This window comes from Mus musculus, chromosome 15 (assembly GCF_000001635.26).
Source record: "Mus musculus strain C57BL/6J chromosome 15, GRCm38.p6 C57BL/6J".
Taxonomy (NCBI): domain Eukaryota; kingdom Metazoa; phylum Chordata; class Mammalia; order Rodentia; family Muridae; genus Mus; species Mus musculus.
The window spans coordinates 88,240,845-88,264,499 of record NC_000081.6 but is presented as its reverse complement, the minus strand read 5'-3'; the positions used below and the strand labels follow the sequence as shown (position 1 = coordinate 88,264,499).

The 23,655-nt window shown below is 46.6% G+C and overlaps 1 long non-coding RNA gene across 5 annotated transcripts in view; it reads left to right on the top strand.

The window, feature by feature from the left end:
* Positions 1-23,655, top strand: part of 4930445N06Rik — a 94,502-nt gene that overhangs the window by 52,676 nt on the left and 18,171 nt on the right. For 4 of the 5 annotated variants that reach the window (XR_875554.1, XR_875555.1, XR_875556.1 and 1 more), the window contains one exon: positions 8,406-8,534. This is a non-coding gene — a long non-coding RNA (RIKEN cDNA 4930445N06 gene). Of the gene's footprint in view, positions 1-8,405; positions 8,535-21,681; positions 21,791-22,988; positions 23,044-23,655 lie in introns of those variants that run through there. The other variant, XR_875553.1, reaches the window with a different exon arrangement.

Here is a 23,655-nt window from a genome sequence, read left to right as displayed (position 1 = left end):
TCAATGGTGGTGGTGGGGATCAGTTTCCCCACAGGGACAAGCTCCTAAATAGATTATTCAACCCTAAATTATTAGCCTTGAATAATGTAATTATAAGCAATGCTGAGTGGATCCAGGAGGTTGCAAATACATGTATGTGTGCATATACATACATATATACACACACATGTATATACATATAACTATAATTAAAGATGAGATCATGAGAGGAAGGGACATGGGAGGAGTTGGGGGCGTGAATGGAGTGAGCCAGGGAAATGCAGTGCTCATGCGTCAAGTCCTTAATAAAAGTTTGAGAAGAAAATGATTTCATTCATAATAGCTCTGAAAACAAAATGCTAGGATGCTGGAGAGATGACCCAGTGGTCAGCAGCACTGGCTGCTCTTCCAGAGGATCAGGATTCCATTCCCTGCACCCATATGATGGCTCACAGCCATCTGGAACTCAAGTTCAAGGGGAATCCAGTGCCCTCTTCTAGCCTCCATGTGCACAGCATGGGTGTGGTGCTCCTACATGCAGGCAAAACGCCCTTTTCTAAAAGACAATGCTTACCAATAAGCTGAACAAAATATATTTAAGACTTATGCTTGAAAAACTCATAAAATATTAGTAAGAGGAGTGTTATAAAACCTAAAGATATGGGAATAGTTTGTGTTAGTGAATCAGATCCAGACTTGTCCTGATCGTGTCTTAGTGACTTCTCCAGACACCATGATAAACTACTTCAACAAAGCAATGCTGACAAAGAGGCTCACACTGCTAAAGAGGTCGATCAAGACGCGGAAGTCAGGAAGGGAACGTGAAGCAGCTGGTCACATGGCATCCTCAGTAAGGAAGCAGAGTGATGAGGGAATGATGCTGCCCACAGTGGATGGGGCTTCTCACCTCAATTGAGTCAGCATCTGCATCCCTGCATTCCCAGAGCCTTCCTCCCGGGGCTTTTCAGGTCTTGTCAAATTAACAATCAATACCAACCATTCCAGATGGCAAGAGTTTAGTATTTGATCTTAACTGTCAGTACAGTTGTTATCGAGATCCAACCAGAGTTCATGACAATCTCATCCTGCAACTCATGTAGCTGCTGAAAGCTTTCAGAGTAGCCAAACCCATTTGAGACGGAGCAGAACTGGAGGCTGTGCTCCTCAGCTTCAGAGTTGACTGCAGCGCTTCAGAGCACACGTTATTTCCATGATGAATCCATGGGACCATGCTGAGATGCAGGCTGGGGCTGAGAGTCTGAAGGTCACAGCTTGTGGTCAGTTGAGTTCCACGGGGCACCAATAATTTTTAATGAGAATAATTTTCCCCAACAGATGGTGCTGAGGCAAATAGATACCTACATACCAAAAATAAATTTGAATGCATGCTTTGTACTACATTACAAAGTAAATAAAAAATGAAGCATAACTCTAAACGCAAGGGATTAAAAGTCTAAAACTCTTAGGAGGAAATATGGGTTTGAACTTACATAACACACACATACACACACATGGCATTTAAAGTCAAAACAAGAAAACAAAGCAAGTGTTATTGTTATCACAATTGAAACCTTTTTTTTTTGGGTGGGGGGATGTGTGTGCTTGGGATGAAGCCTAGAGTATTGTGTACACTTCCACACTGAGCTCTCAGCCCCAACGCAGCACAGTTTATCCAAAGGGCACCAACAAATTGGTAAAAACACAAAAAGTACCAGGAGAGGATGTGTTTACCAATTGCGTATTTGGTAAGGAATTGTAAGTAGAATATACAAAATAAGAACTCACTAAGCAAAGGCATATGGTATCATTAAATGGGCAGAGGCTCCCAATAGACATTAACTCAAAGATTTGACTGGTAGTAAGTATATGAAAAGAAAAATAGTCATCGGCTATCAGAAGTGCCAATCAAACCCATGAGCTGCCACCCTGCAGGAGCTGCTGTTGCTATGGCCAAAATGACAGTGGCATGGGTGGGGATGGGCAGAGATGTGACGATGGCTGTATACAGCTCTGTGACTATGTTACAGCCTCTGAGCCGTACTCTCAAAGGGTGAGCCTTAGGGTCTTGGAACTGTGTCTTAATAAAACCCTTAACAATGAGGAGAGTTTTAACATTGACATTTAGAAGGGTTTTGCTTTGGTTTGGAAGAGGTTGGGGATTGAAGTAGCTGAGAGCCTCAAGGGGAGCAACTGGTGATGAGTGAGGGGTATCCTGCACCTGCTCTTTTCTCCTCTCCACCACTGTCTGAATTCTGAACTAGGTATAGATGGGGGAAATAGTATAAAGCAGGCCAAGAACATCGCTAATAGACTAAAGTCTGTGTCATTGTTAGCTTCACACCTCACCAAGCAGGACATGAGGTGCAGATCTCAAAGGTTTCCACTCTGTTCCCTGAGGATGCTGCTCATGCGGACTAAATACAGAAGTAGAAATGAACCAGCCAGATGGGGCCACTGAGGCAAAGGTTCTCTGCTTATGTCCTTGACCTTAGACTAAAAGCCTCCTTCTGTCCATCTGCTAGCTTAACAAAGAGCAGATAAACCCCAAGATGTCATCCAAAACCTTCCTAGATCTTATACAGGAGTGGGCAGAATTCTATTGAGAAGGCAGAAGTCCCCAGAAGATCACACCTAATGGGCAAAATTTCAGAGTGAAAAGTTACACAGGGATTTCTCCATAAAATAGGTAGTGCCTTCAGACCCGGCATTACGGTGATCAATAAAATTGAGAAAACTGAAGAGAATGGGAAATAACCAACATCTAGGAAGAAACTCAAGAGTCTGTGGAGATTGGATAGTTTTCCCTAAATAGATTATTGGAAAATTTAAAAATGGAAACTAGGAGTTCAGTAAATTGTGGTATCTCAATATAGAAAAAAATTTTAATTAAATACAAATAAGTCATTGGAAAAATAAATATCAAATAATTAAAACACACAGTTAAATAATGATATATTTTTTAAAAGGCAAGAGACAACCAAGCCACAGTTGAGAGTCTAATTTATGTGTGACTGGACAGAAGATAGAGTACTGAGGAAGCATACATAATCTTTAACAATACATAGGTGAAGAAATTTTCAAAGCTATAAAAAAAAACCAAGTTGAATGTTCAAGAAATCTCAACTCAAAAAGACATAAAATGAACAATAAGAACAATTGTGGCCCTATAGGAAGGCTCAGCTAATTATCAGACACACCTTAGAAGTAGAGGAAGAGACTCATTGATTTATAAAGAGGAAGTTAAGTAGTACTGATTTTTAGCAAGGGACAATGAAAGCCAGAGACAATGGAGCAGACATGATTTGTGGACCTGAACATGCAACTCATTAAAACAGGCACATGGGAACTGTCTTTCCATTGGAAAAAGTCAACATGAAATGACCTATTTCAAAAGTTTCTTGAGCCACCATAGGTCCAGATACAAGTAAATAGAAAACACTGGACACTGCTAATATCTGTAAATCTCTCTAGCTCCACCCCAAAGTAAAAGTTTTGAGTAGAAAATTACTATTAATAACCAGACCTGCTTACAGATGTGATGTGGTCACATATCTGGAAAGTCTTAGAATAACCAGGATGCAAAACATAGAGATGAACCCATACACGGTCTTGGTTGAAAATAAAAAGATATATTAAGAACACACAACATAGAAGATTGAACCATTCTGATTATTTAGCCAGTGACAAGACGAGGTTGAGATCTGTGTTAGGATTATATAAAGTGTTCCCTGTGCTCAACTGTCACAGGCCATTCTAGGCTGATACCTGGCTTCTCAGAGTCATCAAAAATAATCTGCCTTGCTTTGGCTACCCAGAGTCTCCACTGCTCTTATTATGGAATAGAGGTCTTTGTTTCTCACACCATGGATGGGGGAAAGACATGGAGATCAATCTCTCCACATCGCCATAGTTCATGTGGTCTCTCTTAAGACAGTACTATGCTGGAGTTGATGGACGAGGTTGTCCCTGCCTCTTAGCTGGTTTGATTCCGCACCTTGGGTCTGATGTGCCTGTCACTGTCACTGGGTCAAATCAATGTGCCGGCTGCTTTCCCCGTCTCATTTTTGATTATTTTTCTAATATTTTGCCCACCAGGGCACTCCTTGTTCCTCTCCTAGAAGCAGAGTAGATTCTAAGATCTCCCAGGGTACGAAAGCTGATCTCTGGTGGGTCTGTGTCGCCCTAGCTACTGGCCTGTTTCTCACTCAAGGCTGGAGTAGGAAGCAGCTATTCTGTCTCTATCTTGGCTTCTAGTCTTAACCACAAGCTTATAATAGGGTCTGTAGCTACTTGCTGTGGTAAAAGCTCTTCCTGTGATTCAGCCAAATTTCCATCATTATGAAAAAAATAGTTGAGAAAAATCAACCTGCTGGGAAGAAAGACGTCTTCAGTCTCATGATTACCAACCCATGGTGACCCAACTCTAACACTTCAGGACCCGTGGGTGGGATTGTAGTGCAGCTTACAGCATATCAGGAGGCTTGGGATTCAGTAAGGTTGCTTCCCTCATGGACTTAGGCCAGGAAGAAGATGGGGAGGGGGAGGGGTGAGGGGAAAGGGAGGGGAAGGAGGAGAGAGAAAGGGAGGAAGAGAGAAGAAGAGAAAGAGAGAAAGAACATAAGATCATGCTTGGATTCACTGATATGCTAATTCCAGCTACTCAGTGATGTGATTTCCTTACATAGACTTCATCCCTTAAAGATTCCCCTCTCTCCCAGTGGGGTTGGGCCCTTTGGGGACATTCAAGATCTACCCTGAAACAGTCTGTCTATGTCTCCTGGAGTCCACACACTCTCATAAGAGACCATTCTCTGCCTTCAGGAAGTTGTTGAAATGCCAGCTGGATCTCCCTTCTCACTTTTAGTGTGTGTGTGTGTGTGTGTGTGTGTGTGTGTGTGTGTGTGTGTGTGTATGTGTGTGCCTATGTGTGTATGGTGTGTGTGTATGTATGTATGTATGTGCCTATGTATGTATGGTATGGTATGTATGTATGTATGTATGTATGTATGTATGTATGTATGTGTCTCTGTGTGCCTATGTTTGTATGGTATGTGTGTATGTATGTGTGTATGTGTCTATGTGTGCCTATGTGTGTATAATGTGTGTATTGTGTGCATGTGTGTATGTATGTATGTGTTCTGTGTGCCTATGTGTGTATGGTTTGTGTGTGTGTGTCTGTGTGTGCCTGTGTGTATATGGTGTGCATGCATGTGGTGTTTCTGTGTATGCAAGTGCAGTATACATTAAATTGATAAAATGTCATGTGCTGTTGTTAAAAGTGGAGTTTGAGAGTGAGGACGCCTTTCTTTATCTCCTCCAAAACTCCCTGTTCAGGGCCAGAGTGGCCTCCTAAGTCTGTAAAACAGAGAATGGGAAATTGTGAACAGACAAGGGTATCAGAGGCACTGTGTCCTTGAGGAGGACTGGAAGGTAAACTATTTACAACTGAGGTTACTATTGTTTGCCCCACAGCACAAAAATGTTTACAGTTTAGCGAGGACAAAAGGACACATGGGAACTGGAAGACAAAAAAGAGACTTTGGAGAATCAGGGGTGGTAGAGGGTAGGGGAGGTGAGGGTGAAGAGGGTCACAAAACACACTTCCTTTGAAAATGTCACAATGATATCCAATACCTGCATACTAACTTGAAACATAAAAATATTTTTTAAAAGATGTCTACAGTGGGGATAAATGGTGGTTGGAAACTCATTCATGTAGAAGCCAGAAGGGACCCTTCACCAGGACTCTCTCAATCTAGAACTCCAGCTGGCTGCCTCAGTTTCCCTAGCTGGTTTCTCTTGGATGTCTGTAAGCCCCCAATTTGATGCTGTTACCTTTCTGTTGCTATTTGACTTGGGAGCCTCAGTGGGGGAGTCTCTCTGCTCTGTCCATGGCTCTCTATTGGGAACTCCAGCAGCTGCCTCAATGGGGGCATCCTCTGTGGCTCTCTGCCGGGTGTTGTGTGCGTGTGCCCTTTTGATGATGTTTCCGCTATGAATCTGCTGCTGATTTCTCTCTGCTACTTGCTATTTATCCTATCAGCTTTGCTAAACACTTCATAAAGCATTCATTCAAAACCAGAAGGGTTACTGTTGTAGACCTTCCTCTAAACCATACAGAACAGCACGCTTCTATGCATGTGTGTGTGTGTGTGTGTGTGTGTGTGTGTGTATGTGTGTGTGTATGTATGTGTGTGTGTATGCGTGTGTGTGTGTGTGTGTGTGTATGTGTGTGTGTGTGTGTGTGTGTGTGTGTGTGTGTGTGTGTGTGTGTGTGTATGTGTGTGTGTGTGTGTGTGTATGTGTGTGTGTGTATGTGTGTGTGTATGTGTGTGTGTGTGTGTGTGTGTGTATGTGTGTGTGTGTGTGTGTGTGTGTATGTATGTGTGTGTGTGTATGTGTGTGTGTGTAAGCAAGCACTTTACCCACCGAGCCATCTCCTCAACCCCCTGTTAACCTTTCTGATGTTAAAATCTGCCTGGGAAGAGCATGGGCTCCCCGATCTCTCCCTCCAAGACACCCTCTTCCCCCCTTAAATTCCAAACTTCTTTCATCCAAGACCTCTGTCAGTTGCCTAGTCTAAAACTGATGAGCTGGGAACTCTGTCTTTCTTCTGTAATGGTGGCAATCAATACTCCATCATTCTCCACTTGACTTGGCAGCAGCAAAACTGGGCTTACTCAGGGAACCTTAGGTGATGGCTCAGAACTAGGGGCAGAAATGCCATTTTCTACGGCACTCTGAGAAGGCTGCTGAAGAACCAGGACTTGTCTGTGTGAGGATGAGGTTAAACCATAGGGCCCGTGAACTGATCACATGACCACAGTCCTACAGATGGCCTGGGGGCACTCTGTCCTATTGTGCAACAGTAGAGAAGACTATTGCAACCAGAGTCCTCCAGCTGAGTGGACAGATGGGGCCACATGGCTAGGCTTTGTGTCATTTTCACTGTGGAGCTGTGGAACCACACTGCAGAGCTTCCAACCAACCCCTAGGGTAAATAGTGTGCAACTTTATCCCAACAGAGGCAGAATGGCAATCAGACTACAGATTGGAGCCACTAAGGAGTCATAGTTGTAGTAGAACCAATTTAAACTTATCTCCAACTCACTAACAAATAAGTAAGACTCAGACTATGTTATTTTATTTGGCATTGACAATTACTGGTGGCTAACCCCTAATCTATTCTTCTAACTGCTGGCCTGGCTACCAGATACTGACTGCTTCTCCTGGTCACATGCTCATGGTCCATCTCCCCTCTTGGCAGCTTTCTCCTCTCTTCTTGTTCTTCCTTCTCCTCCTGGTCTACCCCCACTCTTTCCTCTACCCCGACCAGATAACACAAAACCCATCTACCTCTAATATCTCCAGTAATTGGCTGTAGCCAATTTTATTAAACTAATAGTTTAAAATCAAGGAATGAGGTTCGCACAAAACAACAGCTTGCAAACAAGAATTTACTCATAGGCCTAGACCTTCAGGTACAGAATTTAGCACTACAATAAATAGCAACAGACCAAACCTCAACACATAGCCCTCCTATAAACAGTGACAGCAAGCCTGCTGTATTATAACCCTATTTATATGAGAGGTCAAACTGATCTCACAAGATGGACAAGAATTGTGACCTCCGCTATGGGAAATACAAGGCTTTAGGCAAAGCATTTATCAGGTGAAGCAAATAACAGGTCTCAAGTAGGGTCCTGAATGTTCATTGCCAGAGTGCATGGTGGGTACCATTCTAGGACTTCATCAGCAGTTCAGGGGACTCTTGTCAGGGTCAGTGCACAAGGAAAGAACTCACTGTCTCCAAAGGTCATTACTCATGGAGTCTGAGATTAAACGAGCGTAATCAGATCCGAAATGGCAGCTGCACCATCCAGACACAAATGGAATTGATACCTTGAGTCCTAAGCCCAAACTTCCTGATTAGTCCCTAAAGAAGGATGGAGGGAAATGATCTCAGATCCACAAACACAAGCCTGTCGGTTCTGTGACTTCAGAATAAAGTCCATCAAAAGAGTCCTCTCTTTGACCCAATCCTAACTTAGAGAGAAACTGCAGAATGCAAGCTGTCATAGATATTTTGAAGGATAGAGAAAAGCCGTCCCCACCACACTCCATACAGAAGGCTCTTGTTGTCTGCAGAGCTGATGGGTCACAGATGACTGGCTCATGCGTCTGAGCTGGGATCCTCAGCTGTGCACACTGGAGTAGGTGCACACTGTCTTGCTACTTGCCACCTTCTATAGGGCCCTCGATGCATGCCGACATGGCTCATAACTCGCTATGACCCCCTAGATCCTCCAAGTGCCTTTCCCTCCCTGCTGATGTGACAGCCCTGGTGGGTGGTTGTCTTCGAAGGGAAGACCTTTATTCTGTGCGTTTGGATTATTCTGACTTGGAGTTCTTGCTTTCGGTTACAGTAGATTCAAGTTGTGCTTCGATCATCAGACTTTGATGAGGACAGTGTCCTGAGTCAGCCGTCAGTTATTCCATACTAATGAGACCTGGAGGTCCAGAAGTGATTCACTTCCGAGCCGTGTTTGATCATAGTAAGTTATTAGGGCTACTTTTGATAAATCGATTGACATTAATTTCAAATAGAATTTTGAATCTCTATTCATGAATGATTTGGATGGTTTAAATAATTTTATTGTATTTTCTTTTCAGTTTTATTTTCAAGCTTATAGTCACAAAAAAAAAAATCAAAGGAGGGTATTGTTAAGTGCTTTCTAAGTCCTGGACTATTTTTAAATGACATAGATCAATCTGTTATTCCCTTAAAGATTACATGACATTCTCTTTGAATTTATCTAATCTTGGTGATCTTTTTCAATGGCTGATGAGACCTTTAATGTTCTTATAGTAATCGGGCAAGTCAGGTTTCCATTTCTGGGGACATATTATTTCGAAACAATTAATCAACTAATACTTACATGGGATCTTGCATGCTATTGCTTTATATGAAGGTCAGAGGACTATTCTGTGTAGTCAGTCCCCTCTTCTACCTTCTTGTGGGTTCTAGGGATCAAACATGGTTGCCTAGGTTGTGACAAACACCTTCACCTGCTGAGCCACTTCACTGGTCCCTGGGACATATGTGATATTTTTAATTTTTCATTTTTAAGGAAGTGTCTGTTTTCCTAAGCTTATAAATATGCCTCCATGGAATTAGATATACAATTTCCACTTAGTTATCATAATCTTCTTTTTTTCATGTGCTCACTCTTAGTCCTGACTCCCTACTCCCCCAGTGTCTTTCTCCACCTCCTTCCATCTCTCCTTCTTCTCCGTCCTGTAATTAACTCACAAAGACTCAACTTCAAAGAATTGAGTTTGGATTAAGCCTTGCATTCTGGGTTTTTGTTTGTTTGTGTACACTTTATCTTTTCTGGATTTCATGTTTATTAAATGCACAGTTCTTATTCCTGGAGCTCACATTGCCGTGTTCACAACGTGTTCAGCCTGACGCCAACCCCCTTCATTTCTGGTTCCCCTCTAAATCAGGAAATGTGGCAAGGTCCCCGGTACCCAGCTCACTTTGCTGTGAAGTGCCCTCCTTTCCAGAGTTCTCTAGCACAGTTATCGTTTCTTTCTTGATTAACTCTTTGATTCAAGGCATCAAGGATATATGATTTACTTCTCAAGTATTCAATCCACCTTGTGCTTCTCGCCATACTAATTCTGATTTTTACCGTTTTGTTACCAGGTCATGTTGGCTAGTAGAGTTTCCCACTTCGAATTTTTAAAATGTGTTTTATTTTATGCATATGGGTGTTTTCCTGCATTCTGTCCATCTGGGCACTACATGTGAGTTTGGTGTCCTCAGAGGCCAGAAGAGGCCAGAAGAGGCCATCAGGTCTCCTGGAACTGGAGTTACAGATGGTTGGGAGCCACCATGTGGGTGCTGGGAATTGAACCCAGGTTGTCTGCAAGAGTAGCCAGTGCTCTTAACATCTGAAGCATCTCTCCAGCCCTCAGAGTTGACTTTAAGTTGTTACAAGAAGGTTTTATTCTCAGATGAGCATATAATTGGCATTTGCAAACACTCCCTGGGAACTGGCCAGTTGCTTCTTTCTGAAGACTTTCACCAGCCGGGTTCTCGACATCTAGTGGGAAGGGTGGCTGTGTGCTCTGAGTTGACTTAATGACGTTTGATGACACTCCTTTGTGCACCCCATCTATTGTGGTCTTCATCACTCACATCACCCTTGTCATGGAGCCTCTGGAGAGGTCTTGTCACAGGCCCAGCTTCTGGGAGTTCCCCAGTTGCTCACAGCTTTTGCTGTGAGAATCACTCATTCACCACATACTAAGAGCATTCCGGGACCACGCGATTCTCAGAGGAGCCTGGGGAGGAGATCTGTTGTCACAGGGTGATAATGAGATTTTATCCAGGCAGCTGTCACTGACTCTGAACTTCCTGAAAGAGTGAGTAGGAGGCCCCATCCAGTGCCAGGGGAGTGGCCTGTCTGGGGCCATTGCTATCCTGCCCCATCCGTTTGATATACATCTCGCAACACAATTTCTCAGCATCTGCTTCACTTTGTCCATGCCTGTCCCCTGCATGCCTGTCATCATTGCAATCATAACTTTATAGTTACTTTGTTAATTAACTTTGTTTGCATGTGTGTGTGTGTGTGTGTGTGTGTGTGTGTGTGTGTGTGTGTGTGTGTCTGTCTGTCTGTTTGTAGGCTAGAAGTTGACTGCAAGTGTCTTTTCTCACTAGGCATTACCTTACTTTTAGATACAAGTTCTTGTACTGCCCTACTGCTCATCAAGTAGGCTACAGCCTGGACAGGGAGCCCCGGGCATCCCTCTGTCTCCATTTCCCCAGTGCTGAGACCAGAAGCACACTTAGCTGTTTCCCATGGGTGCTAGGGCTTGGATGCAGACCCTAACACTTACATGGCAAGGACTTTCCTGGCAGAGCCATCTTACCAGCTCCTGCTAATTTGCTTTCAAGCAGGAAGTGCTTCTCTGCTGTATAATGTTCCTATCAGCCTGTCCTCCCTCATCCCATGGTTCTCATGTTCCCCAAGCCTCTCATCCTCTCCACTCTTAGAAGCTCGTTTTGCCCTTGTTTCTTCGGCTCCATTCAGGCTGGATTTGCTTTCCACAGAGACTAAAAGTCACACTCTTTGTGTGTGTGTGGGTGGTGGTGGTGGATTTTACAGGGTCGTGTGCAGATGCGAGTACGGGATTCCACTGTCTCCTTTGTTTGATATGCCTGTCAATCATTGTATTTACCACATTCCCAACAGTTAGATGACTCATTAGAACACTGAGGTTTATTGTTTAGAAACTAATTCTTTAGGCTACTCTTTGTGTGTGTGTGTGTGTGTGTGTGTGTGTGTGTGCAAGTGTGCAGAGATGCAAATGCATACAGAGGCCATAAGTGTACCACTGCACCAGATCCCCTGGAACTGGTGGTTCTGAACCATCCTACATGGCTTCCGGGAACTGAACTTGGGTCTTTTGCAAGAACAGTCAGTGCTCTTAACTACTGAGCCATCTCTCCAGCCCTGAATATTACAGAATTATTACTGTTATGTGAACAACATGCTAACGCCTCCTCTCTACAGCATCCACCCTTTCATTCCAGTGTGTGCAACCCTCGAGAGCTTGCATCCCCTCACCCCTTACACAACTTTAGTCGCAGGAATGACAATTTACTGACATTTCCTCTTCTTCCTACATCTACCCCCAACCTTCTAGAATCTGCTGAGATGTTTTAAAACACCCACTCTCTCTGGTCATTATTAGAATTTCCATTTGGCTTGCGATTGCACCTGTATTTATTGAGGCTACCGCTAGACTCACATATAAGACATGCTACAGGAGCCAGGCTGTTCATCTCAGCATGGTTAGTAAACGTTAATTGCCAGAAATGACCCAAATGTCCACCAATAGCAGCTGATTATATAAATTACAGAGCATTCATGCGACTGAACCCCACAGCTGGTGAACATTGCTAGAAGCTTTTTATATATGACATAGAAATATCTCAGTGCTGAACTTTAAGCAAAAAACAGCAAAGTATGGAATATATATGGTGTTAGCATTTACAAAAAAAGGGAGAGGATAGAGAATTGGAACTCTGCGTGTGGTTATGAATTTGGTTTGTGTGTGTGTGTGTGTGTGTGTGTGTGTGTGTGTGTGTGTGTGTGTGTGTCTGTGTGTGTATGTGAGGCAGACTCACAGGATGGCTCTGTGGAGTGTGGGTCCTTGAGGCCTCAGGGGGAGCACCTTTTGTCTATGCTAGTGCCCTTGGCAGAATGTTTCCTTCTGGTAAATGGCTCTGAGTGGGTGGAAGCTGTTGAGGTCTGTCAGTGAGCACCCAGGGCTCTCTTCCTCCAATGGACTAGGTGAAGGACGGGCTTAAGTAAGAGGAGCTGAGCCCCGGAGGCTCTGGGGTTCAGTCTTTTGGGGGAATGGCTTAGTTTCTTTCTCAAAGGACTCCTGAATTTTAGGAGCTGGATGAGATATTATAGAAACAACCTGTGTTGGGCTTCCTAACCTCGAGAGCCCACGTGAGCCGCCTTTCTTTGTACTTACCCAGCCTCCAGGGTCATGTTCTGGACACATATGATGAGCATCTGCAGGTTCTGTCTCGCGTGGACGTCTTCTTAGGCTGGGTCTGGGGTTTCTGAATGTGGTCCTCCCTTCCTACATCACGGAAGCTGCCCCTCTGGCCCTGCTATCTGGGAATTTCTGTGAAAAGCATAGCAGGCCATCTTCCTTTCCTCTCTTATCAGTGTTTGGTTTCTGCATCCACAAGTGGGCACTTCTGCACCTCTGCTCTAACCTCACTTAGGCATTCCACTGGAAGCCACAGGTTCTCGACCTGTTCTCCGGCTCCCACCTGCAGATTCTCCACTCAAAGAAGCATATTTCATTATTCATTCAACTATCACCTGTCTCTCTTGTTTTCTCCTTGGGTTTGCTTGTCGTGTTGTTCTTTTGAAACATGGCCACCCTCCCTCTGAAGCTTACACAGTTCTGAAACGTAGTGTACAGGGCAAGCTGTCCTTAAACTTGCTTCTGCTTCCCAAATGCCAGGGTCATCAATGTGAGACACCGTGCCCAACTTGCTTTCCTCTGTTGAAATGTGGCCGGATGTGTCTGATCTTCTGATCCCGTCTCTAGTCTCATCCTCTGTTCGCACACATACCGTATGACTGTTCTTTGCCAATGTCACCTTTAAATATAAATCTCATTTGATTTTGGGTTGCTAGACCTCATCTCCAGCTCTATCATCTCCTTCCTGGTTGGAGCACCATCTGTTGTGTTTGAACTGGATATAGGATACAGTCCTTCTCTAGAAAAAGCCCTAATCCCATCCCTGTTCAGGCCCAGCCCTCTGGTGCAGTCTACTGCATGTCTGATAGATGCTTTCACACTCTTTCCTCTTCCCCTAGTCTGGGATCGCAGGACCGAGCTTTGAAATGTATACACTGTCTACTAATCTACAATGTCCAGGCATGTCCACTGAGCCTGGTAACTAGGAGTCTCACTGCATCGTGTCTCTTGTATAACGTCTGTAACCATTTTGTATGAAACACCCTCTTCCATAGTCAGGAATGTGGGGTACGGGGCAGCCCCAAATGAGTCCTTGGGTCCTGGAAGGATGAGGCTTTCCTGGGAAGGGCATGACAGTGGTTATTCGGCGTCTCTGTGGTTTCCCCAAAGAGGGCTCTGAACAGCATCCAGTGGCCCCAGCCTCTCCTCTACGTCTGCCAAAGTGCGTTTTACTACTGACCCAGAGCATGGTCCCAAGTCCCTGAACAAAAATCTTCAGTCTTGCCAAGTCGCTCTTTTATTGTTGCTATTAAACATTTATTAAATACTCTGTGCAGAGCCAAAGCCGGGTGATCTGGGCTGTGGCGAGTGAGAGCCAGACTGGTGGTGACCATACCATGAGTCCCTTGTGCACAGGTTGAGAAGTCATGGTGGATTGTACATCCAGAGGTGACAAGGAGGGGTAGGCAGCAGAGTCCCTGGGGCCAGCTGTTGGAGCTATGGCAAGCAGCTGGATGGAGTGAATATATCTCCTGGAGGGGCACAGGAGCACCCTGATGGGGAGAAATCAGCATGGCTGCTGTCAGGAAGATTTTCACCACGGCCATTTTATTTTGGCATCCTTGTGGATTAAAAGACAGTGCACACACTTTGGACTGAGCCTCTAATGATCCACCCTCAATGTCTCCATGTTGTCACCTCATTGGAGAGCCATGGGCAAACGTAGAAAAAGACAACCACACCTCACCATCAATGACTCTGGGGCTTAGTAGGACTTCACATCGGCTTCTCATAGTGCGGTGCTTAGTAAGACTTGGCAGCAGCTTTTCTTAGTGTGATGCTTAGTAGGACTTCACAGCTGCTTCTCCGAGGGTGTCAGAGGGAAGTTTCTCTGACTCTTTTGCCTGCTTTTTGGATCATTTTATTCCTACTGGGTTGCCTTGTCCAGCCCTGATGTGAGGGGAGCTGCCTACTCTTATTGTAACTTGTTGCGCCACGTTTGGTTGATATCCCTGTGAGGTCTGCTCTTTTTAGGAAGGGAAACAGAGGCGGAGTGGATCTGGGAGAATGGGGAGGGACTAGGAGGAGAGGATGGAGGGGAAGCTGTGGGGTTGAGATATAATATATGAGAGAAGGATAAATAAATAGTTATTTTTTAAAAAGAAAAAAACCCAAACTGACCCTCTCTGGCAATGATGTAGGCTCTACAGGGCCTGAGAAGTCCTTCCTTATCTACGGGAGGGAGACACTATGATCTGGCACTTCTCCCACACTAGACTCCTAAAGTGGACCAGTTAGCTTACCTCCCAGATCTCATGCCACTTTCCCAGTTATCCCAAATGCAGCTGCTTCCACCAGGGCGCCTCCCACATCCTCCTGGCTTCCATCCTCTTCCCTTCTTTCTGCTGCTTCTTCCTTCTTGTCTTTCCCCTCTGCACTGGCTGATTTTGTGTGTCAGCTTGATGCAGGCTACGGTCACCAGAGAGGAAGGAGCCTCAGTTGAGGAAGTGCCTCCATGAGATCCAGTTGTAAAGCATTTTCTCAATTAGTGATCAATGGAGGAGGGCCCAGCCCATTATGGGTGGGATCATAACTGGGCTGATGGTCCTGGGTTCTATAAGAGAGCAGGCCGAGCAAGCCATGAGTTAGCAGTGCTCTTCCATGGCCTCTACACCAGCTCCTGCCTCCAGGTTCCAGCCTTGCTTGCGTTCCTGTCCTGACTTCCTCCAACGATGGACTGTGATCTCGAAGTGTAAACCAAATAAACACCTTTCCTCCCCAACTTGCTTTTTGGTCATGGTGTTTCGTGGCAGCCATAGAAATCCTAATGAAGACGTTCTCCTCCTACTTAAGCTTGTGACTTTTCCCTAAAATTTATCCCCAGTCTTCACTGGGCTGGTCTGTGGGAGAAACTGACCATGGTCTGTAGTCATCCTACAGTGAACCTCCTTGTCAAAGATAACAACTTCAATACCAAGGGCCATTCTGTTGGGTTCACTTGAACCCAGGCCTGCTTCCCAGGACTGTCTGTGGTGGCTTATCCTCTGAAGCCAAACTCCACTCCCAAGGCATAGCAAAACCCTAAGCCACCATCCAATTTGCCACGGTCACATGGTAAAGAGGCAGCCACTCTCAGAGCTTATTATATGTCTCCATCCTGTCAGACCGATTCTCTTTCTCAGCCCTCGCTGCCCCCTACCTTCTCCACAATTCTTTCCTGACTTCCATGCCTAGAGGCCCATGACTCACCCACCATAGATTACGGTGGCCCCCACAGCCTGGTCTGCGCTTGGCCAGTGCCTTCAGCAGCTTGCATTCACAGTAGATTGTGCCCATCCCAAGTCTCCTGCTCTAGGTTGGGAACTCCCAGATTGAACTCGGATAAAACCCAAAAGGCGTAGCTGGGTCAGCGGAGAATGTTTGCTTCTCACAGCATGGTTGGCAACAAACCTACTGGACCTGTGTGAAAAACAATCCACCTCATGGTTGTTCAGGTCTGTCCAGGGCAAAGTTTTCCACAGCTCTACCCAGGGCTGGCAGGTCACAGAAGCAGAGGTGAGAGTGGACACCAGGGGGCGCTGTTGGACAGTTCTCGCAGAGCCTGGCAATTTAAGCTACCGTAGCAGCAGCAGGCTGGAATCAAGAGCTGGCAGCTCCCCGATGCTGTCAGATTTCGTTTTCTGGAAGTCGCTGGAAGTCCTGGGCTTGGGGGTAGTAAAAAGACATGCCAATGGTTGTGAGGGCCTTTTGCAAGCGTGGCTGGGTTCCTCTGGGCTGCACACTCTCCCCTCACGGGGAGCTGGCTGGTTGGAACCCTGGGTAGCACTTGAAGACCTTGGCCTGCCTCCTACACACGCTCTGCTTGGAGGAGCAAGGAGAATTGAGGAAGACAGGCAGGTCACACAGCAAGACCAGGCTGAGGACTCTGGTCTCTGAGCAGCCACAGGCAAAAAGCGGGTTTGGAATTGCTGGTATACAACAGGTGGATCTTGTAGCGGAGGGACAGGAGGAAGCTGACCCTGGGCTCTCCGGGCTGGCCTCCTCCTGGGAGACAGACCATGGATCCACATGTACAGTGAGGCTGGGTTATAGGGTCCCCCGGTCTTGCCTGTGCTGCCTCCTGTAGCCTTCAATCTGGGGAGCCACACTGTTGGTAGGCCTGCTATGGCTATGGCTGCGGCTGCGGCTGCTGAGTATGGTCTTGAGGTGGCTCTCAGGGGTGAGCAAGGCGCTGGCTCAGAGGTCTGCTGTGCATCCCAGCTTCCAGGAGTCTTCAGGAAGGGAAGTGTTTGTGCCTCACAGTTTACAGAGGGTGGGCGTGGGCGTGGGCGTGGGTGGTGACCATGTTTCCATCTTCGTTCATGCTGTAAAGTCTCTATGACGTGAGGGAGGCCACAGGGAAGGTTTTCACAAGGATTAAGAGCATCCAAGCACTAGGACCTGAGAGGATCATGAGGGCCCATGAAGGCCTATTGTATCCCAGCAGTGGGTGGTACTCAAACTCTAGGCCTCAGTTTCCCTCAAGCCACTTGCTTGTCATTTGGACACCTCTCCTTTAGTGCTCTCTCTCTCTCACACCTTCTGCCAACTCCCCTGGGAAAGCCACACCCTTAGGCCCATCCTGGAAGGCATCACCATCTTCCTCACTTTGGGTTCTTGCCTCTCCCTTACCTCTGGGAGTGGGCTAACTAGAAAGATTCTGCCCATCCTGGGGCACACCTGCAACCAGGGTAGCCTCTCCTAGCTGCTCCTGTAGGGGCCATGAGCATCTGTGTATCCCTTCACCTGGCCTTGCTCTCTTCAGCCTACCTCAGCATCAGCTGCTGAGACCATCCAGCCACTGCCCCACCCACCTGACAAGAGGGACCTGGCTTATACCCCAGTCACTTTCTATCTCCCATCTTGCACACAACACTCTTCGAAGTTTGGTTTCTATTTCTAAAGTCTCCTCCCTTGGCACAGGTCTTATAGCTGTGGTCACCTGTTTCCTCCTGAGGTGTTCATTACTTTAAGAATTCCACCCCAAATCTATCTCTCTACCTTCCTCTGTCAGGTTAATTTGGCAGTTTAGATAGGAGTGTACTTATGAATGGGTATGTCTAAATAGACAGGTATATGTGTTGGTATGTATGGATAAATACAGAGGTATGTTTGTATATGTGTTGGGGCACATGTGAATGCATGCCTGTGTGTGTATACACATAGATGCATGCTGTGAGGAATACACAGGAATGCATGTTTACATGTATACAGACACGGGTACATGCATGTATACACATGTGGGTACATGCTTCTGTGCACTCCCACATGTGGGTACGTACTTGTGTATGCACAAATACGGTGCATGTTTCTCTTTTTAATATCACATGTGGGTGTGCAGTTATGCATGTGGACACATGCGAGTGTATGATTATGTGTACAGACTCGCAGGTGACTACCTGTGTGTGTTCCCACAGGTGGTACATGGTTGGCTCTGTGCCCACATGTGAGTACATGTGTGGGTTCATATACACTCTCTTTGGCGGCAGACATCCCCACTGAAACCCCGTAACAACCTCTTCTTGCCAAAACCATGTCTCCTCCTTCCCTTCTCCCTCCTCCTTGCTTCCTAGGACCGAGCTCAGGTCACAGTGGAAGGCTAAACCACTGGTTTCTTTCTGTTCCCACTCGCCTCTCTTGCCTTGCTGGTGGGGCACTGTTCCTGACATGTAATTCATGCTCATGGCCTCTGCTCCCCTGTCCCCGCCCCTGCCCCTGTCCATCCCATTGCGCTGCTCATCGCTTTGTGCCTCCCAATGAGACTGTGACATCTTGCTTGTTTGCTCTGAGACTTACTTCTCCCAGCCTAGTAATTAATTGCTTGTTTCGCCTGGCCTGACTCCTTCCTAATTGTCTGCAAGAGTGACATCCCCTGGGGACCACCACGCCTCCAGAGGCCTCTTCACTGTGGGTCAGGACTCACCTTCCTCATTCCCTTCGCGTCCAGACAACCCCCACCAGCGAGCGTCCCCTCCCTCCTAGAGAGCTAGCCACCTGCAGCCCCTGCTGGACAGAGCCCCTCCCACCCATCTGGGTTCTGAGGAAAGAGCAGTGTTCAATCTGCAAAGAGTCACTCTCAATCTCCTGCATTTCCTTCCAGAAATAGAGCTCTCGGGTGTGACAGGATCACTAATTCCAGCCCAGTCCGGTTCCGAGCCTGGCTCTGCCTGTGGGGGTATTAGAGTCACGTGAGCAGGCCCATGGTGGCGTCGGTCGCTGTCTATTGAGGTAAAGCGCTCTGCTCTGACTCTTAAAATAAACACGTGTGGGCCTTCTTTGTGCCAGTGGGCTCTCCCCTGTTCCCTGGTTCATTCTCAAAACAACTGTGGGAGAAAGAGACGCTGTCCTCACTTTACAGTAGCAGAACCGGAGCCCAGGCCTCTCAAGGATACCGGTGTGGGCGGAGCTTCTGAAAAAGTCCTCTGTACCTAGGGGCGGTGGCTCTGTCCTCCATGGAGCTGATACACTATGGATAATGACCCCAGGGGAGATCTGTCTCCTGTGTCTGTTCACCTAGATGCCAGACTAGGATGATCATCGGAATTCTAGGGCCTCTCTGCACCAGCCATCCTTGGCTAGGGTCCTTTTCAGTACCTTGAGGGTATTCTCTGCAACATTATCTTGCCCCCTGTGATTTTGTAGAACCTGTCCCGAGGCTCTGAGAAAAAGGATGGATGAGCGTCCCTGGGCTTGGATAGTGTGATCTTGTAGGCAAGGCTCTGCTCCATTCAGCTGTGAAGTGGTTGGAGGCTATAGCAGCCGTGAGAGGGGTCAGGGAATGGACCCTCCCTCGGGATGGTGACGGCTCATGTCGACTGCTCAAATTTCCCTGGAGTGTCTGGGTGCTGTAATCAGTGCCTGTGTGTTTGGGTGCTGTTGTCTGTCAGTGTGTCTGGGAGCTGTCATTTGTGTCAGTGTGACTGGGTGCTTCTGCCAGTGTCTGTGTGTCTGGGTACTGCTGTCAGTGTCTGGTTGCTGCTGTCTATGTCTAGGTGCCTGAGTTCTGTCATTAGTATCTGGTCGCCGCTGCCAGGGTCCCTGTGTCTGGGTGCTGTTGTCAGTGTCATTATGCCTGGGTTCTACCATCAATGTCTGCGTGCGTGCGTGGGCGCTTCGGTCTGTGTCCATATGTCTGCAGTTGTTAGTGTCCGCGAGACACATTTAGATTGCAATAGCTCAGTGAGGCATGCTTAGCAAGGCACAGGCAGGGGAACAGACTGAACGCAGGACCTGGTACCACAGACATCCATGATGGGAACACTTTGTCCCATGCTGGCTGTCTCTCGTACGCCTACTGTGTTATTAACATGCCTTGTTGCTAGGGCAGAGTATCTGATGTAAGTAACGTAAGGAATAGTTTATTTTGGCTGGAAGCTGAAGGCTTCAGTCTGTCTTGGTGGGGAAGGGTTAGCAGGAGCGTGAGGCAGCTGGTCAGTATGCAGCCAGGACGCTGAGGGAAGAATATTGGTGCTTAGCTCACTTTTTCCTTCTTATGAGGACCCCAACTAGGGATGATGCTGACCATATTTGGGATGTGTTTTCCTACCCCTACTTACTCTAGAAATTCTCTCACAGGCATGCTTTGAGAGTTTGTTTCCATAGTGACTCTAAATTTCATCCAGTTTACACTCAAGAGTAGCCACCAGGGTTCCCCTTCCCTGCCTCACCTCCAACCACAGAGAATACAGGCAGTGTCTGTCTCTCTGTGAATTAATTACTCAGCTGCTTAATTTGCCTGGCTAAGGTCTAGCCCTCCCAGGAATCCCAGCCATGGATAAGAAGACACCATCTTCCCAGAGCTTCCCTGGATGGTCTAGGGTTGCCAGCTGGGTTGCACTGTAAGTCTTCCTGCTGGTCAGTCCATCTTCCTCCTTCATGCAGATGAATTTCTTGGGGACTTCCTGGTCATCATCAGCACACAGCTCATACCAGGGTGCCTGATTCCAGGGAGTCCCCAGAGCAAAGCCACCCAAACCACCAAGCAGTGTCCTGAAGATTATCTCGTGTTGCAGAGTGAGGCTCTATGGCTCAATGCTGGCCACTGAATGGAATCCAGACCAGGAGCCCAGATGGCCAAGAGGTCAATCATAGTGAGGGGCACTGACTCCTTGTGAAGCGGGCTCATATATCTGAATAGGGTGGCATCTGGAAAATTGGAGAGAAAACTGTCTGGCTGATGAGTATAGGCAAAAGCCAAGTGTGTGGCCCTTCTCCTTGCATCTCCTTTATCTCTTCCTCCTTCCTCCCTCTTCACCCTCTTCTCCTCTGTCCTTTCCCCATTTCCCCCTATTTATTCCTCCTCTTCTTTTTATTTCCCTGTCTCCATCTTACCTCCCTTCTCCCTCTCCTCTCCTCTCTTCCTTCCCTCCTTCTCCATGCCTGCAACTGCACATTTCTTTGGTGGCAACCCCCAAAGGCCCTTGACCCTAGAGCTGATCATGTCCTGGAGGATCTGGCTACTAGAGCCAGTCTTACTCCCTTCTACTGCTCTGTTGTAGCCTGATCTTCCATGGATGCTGAGTCTAGGACCACCAGGGACAACTGCCCTTGGCCCTGATGGAGACTGTCCTGTCCCAGATTTGCACACGGACTCTATATACCTCCCAGTTAGGTGTGGTAGAGCTTGTTCTCTGGACCATAATGTTTCAGCCAAGGGGATGCACTTCTGCCCTTGAGTAGAGCTTCAGAACAGAAGTGGGTAGTAAGGACAGTAGAGGTTAATGTGATGCAATATTGCCCACAGTAGGGTGGACTCCAGATCCTATAAAATGGCAGGGGATGGAATGTGCACAGTCCTGATATTGTAGAGTTAGAGTTCCTTTAAATCAACTGAATCAAGACAACCTGAGCTGGACAGAAACATGTTAAAGCAAATATGTTAGAATGGATTTTACAGAATGTCATCAATTCTTAGGCTGGGCTCCCAGAGATAACTCTGCCTGTCATGTGTTACCTTGATTGGATCCTAGGAACTCAGATGGTTGGCAAACCAGTTTCTGAGTGTGAAGCAGTATTTCCATCAACTGGAATAAAGGGTACCATCCAAGTTGCCTAGGATCTGAACAGAACTCTGCCTTAGTCCCGGGGCTGGGCTGTCCTGCCCTTGGCACTCCTTGTATTTTGTGCTTCAAATTCTAGGAGAAACATCCCCTGTTATTCTGCCTTGACTCTCAAGCTCACATACCACAGGCTCTCCTGGTTTTGTAGCTGAAATGATGTACTGGGACTTCTCAGCTTCCATAAGTGTGTAAGTCTACCTGATAGGAGTGTGATTAACACATATGCACGATCTCTTTCTTTCCCAATCCCCATATTATATTATGGCATGGGATTCTCTTCCAATCTTGTCTCAGAGTCTACTTAAGTCACCTTACAGAAGCCATGCTCCCTTTCTTTGCATGCTACATGCCTGATACTTGCCAGTGTATGCTTTCCCTAGAACTTCAGGATCTTGATACCATCTCCTCATCTGTTTTTCTGTATTGGCATGGGCAGTCTGGAAGTTTCTGGACACTTTTTTCCCTTACTTATTTGATTTCTCATCAGGTTTGGAGATTCCAGGGCCAACAGAGGCTCAGCTGTCACTGAGTTACAGAGTCTTCAGGTCACTGACTCACACCCAGTGCTCCTGCGGAGCCTTCTGAATGGTCTTCAAGGAAGAGCATCCATGTTAGGAGGTCATACTGCTCTAGAAAGGCCTGGCTAGCTGGTATTCTTACCCACATGACTGAACACTACTCTAATTCATTCCCTGCCTGAGCTAGCTTCAGGGAGAGATCTGGGCAGAGGAAGCACCCAGTCCCATTGAAATGGGATTAAAGCTCTCTTTGTATAGGACTCTTGCTCAGTCTTTAACCCTACAAAGGAAATATGTCAGGAAGGCTCTCCTGGTACTGCATACCCCCTATCTGAGCCCAGCTCTCTTCCTCTGACTACAGAGACAGGTAATTTGAAGTTCATTTATTTTCACTGACTCCTGACCACTCTCCATCCATGGCTGTGAAATTAACAGGAAAAAAATTACAAATTGCTAGAAGACAGAGACCTTTAACAGTGAGCACATTGCCTTATGCAGGTTTGATAAGCTGAAGACATTAAAAATAGAAGCAACACAGCTCGAAGTAGACCAGTAGTCCTGAAATTTTAATAAGCTCCAGCTATAGGCAAAGTTTAATAGCTGGTCAGCCTCAGGGGGAAGGTCACACCCAGGTCTGTCCTGAGACACTTGGGGCTTGGTGACTGTTCTACTGCTTATGGCCCTATCCCCTTGGCTTCATCTCAGGTCCTTGTCATCATGAGTCCCTATGTCCCTTCCTCGGGTGCTATCAGAGACCTCAAGCATTTCCCTGTGTTTGTCTTAGTACCCTATGGACACCTTGGGCAGTGGTTGGGGGGGGGAAATTGACTTTTATTTTATAATTAATCAATTATTTATTTGTCTGCAGAATCCAGAGCAATAAGAGTCGGCGGAGTCATTAATAAGATACCAAAATTTCCTGCACACCCTGGAGGATGTCAGTCTGAGACTTATGTCCACTACCCTGCTCATCTGTGTGTCTGGTTCTGTGGTTCCATCCCCCCAGGGCAGGTGCATGGGGTCACCTTGATATTTATGTGGTTCCTTTGCTGTCCTGTAGAGCCAGAGCTGTAGCTGTAACTTCTTGGAAGAGACACTGGCTAGGGAGATGGTAACTCTAGGCACTATGGAAACCGTGCTTTCTGGAGGTGGTCACTAGGGATATTCTAGACAGGTGCTATGAATAGTTTCTTATCTTCCAGAGCTATTTCTTGGGATCAGAGTCTGTTATTCTCGTGAATTTTCTGTTTAGATGTGGACAGTTTCCTGTGGATGATTTAGGGTTCACACAAACATGTCCAGAGCTTCTGGATGAGCTTGGGTGTTGTCACCCCACTTCTGTTGATTTTTGAAAGCCTCCTGCCACCCACTACCATGATGCAATGCTTCTGTCCAGGTGGCTCAGTTGCTGGAAACCATTACCTGCTTCTTAGGTTACCTCTTCTTGCAGACTGAGCAGTGGAACAGAGGGGAGCTCCCTGTAGGTTGTTCCCAATGCCTGGTCATCTTCTCTCTCTTAGAGCTGTTTCTTCAGC